General features: G+C 36.4%; 1 protein-coding gene across 1 annotated transcript in view; it reads right to left on the bottom strand.

The window, feature by feature from the left end:
* The window catches only part of LOC137632541 (potassium channel subfamily K member 18-like), a 297397-nt gene extending 292608 nt beyond the window's left edge, over positions 1–4789 (bottom strand). The window contains exon 1 of the mRNA XM_068364515.1: positions 4265–4789. The gene's annotated coding sequence lies outside the window, so the exon portion shown is untranslated. The remainder of the gene's footprint in view (positions 1–4264) is intronic.
* Positions 4790–5929: the final 1140 nt, after the last annotated feature.

Below are 5929 nucleotides of genomic sequence, written 5' to 3'. Positions count from 1 at the left end.
AAGAGGGTGTAGACATACCCAAGTGAGAGAGGGGCACCCCGATAGGTACACTGAGAAACCACGCTCTCCCACAAATTGTCAATGCAGTGGGTTGCAGTTAAGAAAGGGGGAGGGGATGGGAAGGGCTGAATCTGTGTGCGCGCGACAGCGCGTGCATATATATCTAAATATCTAAACGTCATTTTTGACGGCCCGGAAACAATTTCACATACACACACACACATATATATATATATATATATATATATATATATATATATATATATATATATATATATATATATATATATATATATATATATATATATATATATATAAATTACATTACAAGCCATTTGGTTCAAAGATAGATTTTTCCTTTGCGATGCAAAATCTTAGGGCTGAATATAAACTCAGTTTGCCTTTAACAGATTTTATGTATATCGCAAAATACTGTATATTCCAGTTTCTTTTAAGAAGCCTAATGCTTTTAGGTTTAAGGCGCCTCCAAGAACTTGTGATAAATTCTAGAAATTTTCGAAAATACTTTGGGAACAGAAAATGGCCTTTGCTTAATCGGCTTAACAAAAAAAAAAAAAAAAAAAAAAAAAACTACTGGTAATCTTGGGTGATCAAATATAATCAAACTATCTATAATATTTTGAAAACCATGGTAAAAGAACCTTCTTTCACTAGGAACCTTTTAATATCTCATGAACTAAAGGGATATTTTCTATCAGAATAGTAGGTGTCAGAAAGGAGCCTTATTCCTAGAATGTTCAGCTCCAAATTCCCTTGAAGGATCTGTCACAAAGGTCTCAAAACTTCAGGATTATGGTCCATTATTTTGGAAAGAAAAAAAAAAACCATACCAAGTCTATGGTGGCTCTATCCACAATTAAAACCTAAGCTAAACCAACCATACTAATGGTCGCAAAGTGTTGCCAAGGAAAATATTTAAGAAAACAATTATATCATATGAGGATACTCACGGCACATTTACATTCGTGGGAGTAATTCTTTTCATTACAATACCCATCTACGACAACAAATGCACCCGTTTTTAGTCCACTGCACATGTCTGGGATTTGGCTAATTTTCATCACCACGCTGACCAATTGTGGACTGGCGATGGTGGGAGATTTTGGCGTGACCGATCACAGCAAACAACCAAGTATGGGTTGCCCTGACTAGTACAGCTTTGCTGATAATGGCAATACACAAACCCTTTCACCACGTTAATGTATCCCCACTCAGAAAAGGTTAACCATCACGTTAGGTCAATATATCATCACTACCCTTTTTCGGTTTGAGTTACAAGGCCTACATAAATGATTACGTAAAAAAAAAAAAAAAAAAACACAGCAGAAGGCTCTAAATGCATTTACATATGCGAAATCTCTAGCTGGCCATGTATCTTATTCTCTCTGTCGGCATGCGTCTCGTTCCTAAAATAAAGCAGGATGTTTTAACACCATGAGCATAAAGCAAAAATGGACTTGTAAATACTGTTCCAACAAAGGCAAGCAGCGTTTCTTTTGAAATGTTGCCGACAAAGGCACAGCTAATAGGATTAAAGAAATTCCCTTCTTTTATGTCGGTATAAAACAAAATAAATTTTAGCGGAAAGTGATAAATATAGCGTAGAGACTGGCTTTACATTATTTGGTCATAAATGTCAAGAAAGATGCTTTTAGTGAACAAATATAATAGTCTTTCCTGAGAGAGAGAGAGAGAGAGAGAGAGAGAGAGAGAGAGAGAGAGAGAGACTTGAATCTATGAAATTATAAATCTCAGTTCAATAAATTTATGTCACTTTTCTTAACTAGAAAAGCAATCTGAGAGTGCAAACCTCCGCCACGACAGCATATTTATTTGAAATCTGCGTAACAACCATGTGCGAACTTGGGATAGGTTAATGCGGTCGACCTTTTAATCAATCTTTGATCTAGGACTTTCAAAATTGAATCACTTCTACATCTCAACATCACAAGTTTCACGACTCTATGAGTAAAATTGTGTCCAGAAAGTTGTTCACAAACAACAAACAAACAGACAAACAGGGGCGAAAACATAACCACCTTCCAACTTCGTTGGCAGAGGATAAAATGTTATCCTGGTTTGGAGTTCCTTCTCCTTTTTGTACCCACAGACGCCTTTGTTAGCGGCTGTGAACAATCCATCACTGAAAAATTATTTCTATTAACCTTTGCTGGATCCATCGTGCGGATCATTTCTTAATTACCGTTCATATTTAGGGCTAGGCGACGCCAGGCAGGGCAGAAGGTCGGGACTACGGCCCACCCCAAAGGCCGAAACAAAGTTCTCTAAAAGAAGGCAACCGTGTTACCCCTTGCGAATGGGAAAAAGGCACGCTAATAGATGATGATGATTTACGGCTGATAAGCAGCATAAGCTTGTGCCTTGTATTAGGCAAGGCAAATCTATAACTAACAAAGCCGATTATGGCCTTCAGTTATCTTGAATTAATTTGTTCTTATATTCCGTAAGTTTTAATGAATATTCAATAAAAAAAAAAAAAACTATTTTCAAAATACCTATCAATTTCTGTTAGAATAATAAGAGAGTGATCTGGAATTTGTTCACCAAAAAGTGAATTACTTCGAACAAATGGCTGAATTATCTTAGTAACTAAATAGCACAACTATATAGGTAAATATACTCAATAAGAAATATTTTTTGAGTCGTTATTCTGAACCTTTAATCCCATTATTTTTGCGACCCACGCGGTTTAATATTAAATGCAAATGGAGAAAATATTTCGTACAATGATTGGACTTCTTTATTATAGGGGAAATGTATATAATTTTTTCCTTACATCAAATGAACCATACCAAAGCTGCCCTTTTTTAGTATGAATTTTCGAAAAGGACAATGTTGAATGGACTTGTAAATCAATAAGGTAATGAACCACAGATTGAATAAAAATGTCCAGATTAATATATGAACTTGATCTAAGCCTCATGTGAAAACTTAAAACTGCCAGAGGAAATATCTATAACATTGCACGTGGGTATGTATGAAAAAGAAAGTACGTAAACGATATTTGTATTTATTATATGAAAGATAAAAGTTTATCTTTCATATAACAAATACAAATATTCAAGCCAATAAATATTTTAACGAAGGGTAAAACGTTCCAATTTGAAGCATAAGAGGTAAAATCCACAATTAGTGAGAGAGAGAGAGAGAGAGAGAGAGAGAGAGAGAGAGAGAGAGAGAGAGAGAGAGAGAGCAATGAGGGGAAAGACTGCAATGTCATGAATAGTAACCCAAACACACTGCATTGTCAATTTTTTCCCAAAGCATTCAATTTCTAACATCCCCTTTAAATGCGCACCGTTGAGCTTAAATAAATATAAAGCCCAGACTCGAATCCACACAAAGGCTAACTAATTGTTCATGATCAGAGTTCTTTTCCCAATTTTCAAGTTTGTATGTAACTCAAGGGATAGTATAATCTATGCACCTACTTCAACGTTCGCCTGCTGATAAATAGACCACAGGCGAACAGCACAAAAGTACAGCCACCTTGATTAATATCATAAGGCGCCTTTTTCATTAATTATTAAAAGGTGTGTGATTAACCAGCCCAATGAAACAAATGAAACTTTAACGCAAAATTTTCCATGCCCTTTTCTTATTAGAATAGCTTTTACTAGACTGGTGGGTCAAAATTTGAGGGGTTTCGAAGAGCGGTGTCATTCGGTGGAAAGACCGTTAAATTTCAAATGGGCAAATTCTAGATCCAATATTATCATTCACATTTGGCGATTGGGAGAGATTTTCCTCCTATGTTCCAAAATGTTTATTCAAGATTACGCATCTATTCAACTGATTTACGTATTATAATACCAATTACCGTGGTATTTACATTGATTCAACTTAATACCGGCAACAGTATTCGATATCCTACATTACAGCCTAAAAGACAGATTCTCGTCTCTAAAGTTAATGTACTGGATTTGGGTTTACTCAACACACACTGGGGAAAACAGTTGTCAAACTGAACTGATATGTAACCTATATAACATTACCCTTCTGTTAACATTAACAATCTTTTTGTTAACTGTAAGACGGGTTTCCTCACAATATTTGGTAAAATGCGCTTGGAATCACTCGATCATGAACGACTCGAATCTTATAACAAGTGGCAAGCATTGCTATGCTGCAGATAAAATTTAGAATATTCATTAGAATAATCCTTATTAAAATATGAACATTCCGTAGTCAATAACAAACAGTATACACACTTCAGTCTTACCTCGTGCTGGTAGGAGAATTGTTCGGTAGGCAACTAATCCCAGGAAAAGCATAACAGAGTTCCATCTTGGGCCGTATTTATGGAGGCTTACGAGAGTATGTTTTCACTTCTCTGAAGAGTTTGATTTCCGGGAGACCTGTTAAATCCATGCCTTTAATGTGTAAGTGACTTCTAGTAGAGAGCTACACAGTATTGGTTATCGTCACCCACCGGTCACTGCAACCCCATAATTAATTTCATGTTCGCCTCACTTCCTTCATATACTTACTACGTAGATTTACATAGACATAACTTCATTACTATATATAAGGGTTTTCTATATATAAGGGTTTTCCACAGTTATGTAGATTTTTACTATGATATACAAACAGACTTGAATTAATTTCCTGGGAAAAACTGGTAGGGCATTGCGATTTCGCTTGAACATCCATCTTAAAATGAACCAAACGAAAATTGTCAAGTTTTAAAAGCGGATATGAATGGTTTAAGATCCGACAGGGTTACTACACACCTATTCACTCGGTTCCTCACTGCGAACTGAATGTTACTCACAACCTACCACACCTTAAAAAAAAAAAAAAGTAACTTCCATGATTGGGTCGTTTTAGTTAACATTTGCCGCATAGAAACGGTCGAAGTATTGTCACACGATTTTTTACTCTCATCGTTCTAATCGATATCTTTATTTCCAAATAATGTAAATAAATCTGTTATGGAGTAATTTGTATTTCGCATAAGTAAAACACTCATAGTAATTGTGTGAAAGAAAATTACGGCTATTTACATTTGAGGCATTAGTCTCATAATCCGCTGAGAACCAGACGTAAACAAGGAGGGAGATTACGAAAATTTTAGTGGCTCATATTCAGACAGAAAAGTATTCCACTTTTAAAACATAAAAGTAAACAGGTAATAGTTTGTAGATTTAGTGTATATCTTCCAACAACATACAGAAGAATCCTCGCGTGTTTCTCAAACAAGTTGTGATTTTCCTCGGGAAAAGTTTCGTATGGCTCCTAGGTGTTGTAATACCACACACCGGCTTTGGGAAAACCTCGTACAGGCTCGGACGGAAAGTTTTGGCTGTCCGTGGTCATCCGAACTGGAGTCCGAATTTCCGAAATGGTATGTATTCAGTCCAATGTTGTACGTGGCTTTGCGCAGTGATAGCTTTGGGAAAACCTCGTACAGGCTAGGACGGTGAATTTGGCTGTCCCCAGCCATTCAAACCAGAGTCCGAGATGCCACTTATTCAGTCCGATGTTCTACGTGGTGATATGGGCCTTTCCGAGCCATTATGCGTGCTCATGTTTATGTGAATATGCTGTGACTGTTTTGCAGTCCATATCTTATACAAAATTATAATGCCGCATGAGTATTTATTTAGCCGTACGAACTCGGGTCTCTGCTCCAATTCGGTCACTCCGTGACTAGGAAAATCATGACTAAATTTGGCGGGTAGTAAAGTTAGCGGCACGTAGTGTTTAATGCAAGAAAAGTGCAACCATTATATTTTTGTAATGTTATCATTGATAACCTTTATTAAGTACCATTCCGATAATCCATAATTAATCTTTAGCAATAGAAGCTGAAAAATGTCTGTGCATTGTCGACTAGAAAAGAAAGACGAACAGTGGATATTTGGATAGTGCCACGACCGTTACT

This window comes from Palaemon carinicauda, chromosome 41 (genome assembly GCF_036898095.1).
Source record: "Palaemon carinicauda isolate YSFRI2023 chromosome 41, ASM3689809v2, whole genome shotgun sequence".
Taxonomy (NCBI): Eukaryota; Metazoa; Arthropoda; class Malacostraca; order Decapoda; family Palaemonidae; genus Palaemon; species Palaemon carinicauda.
Note: the sequence above shows the minus strand (reverse complement) of the source record. Positions and strands in the feature narration are given on the sequence as shown.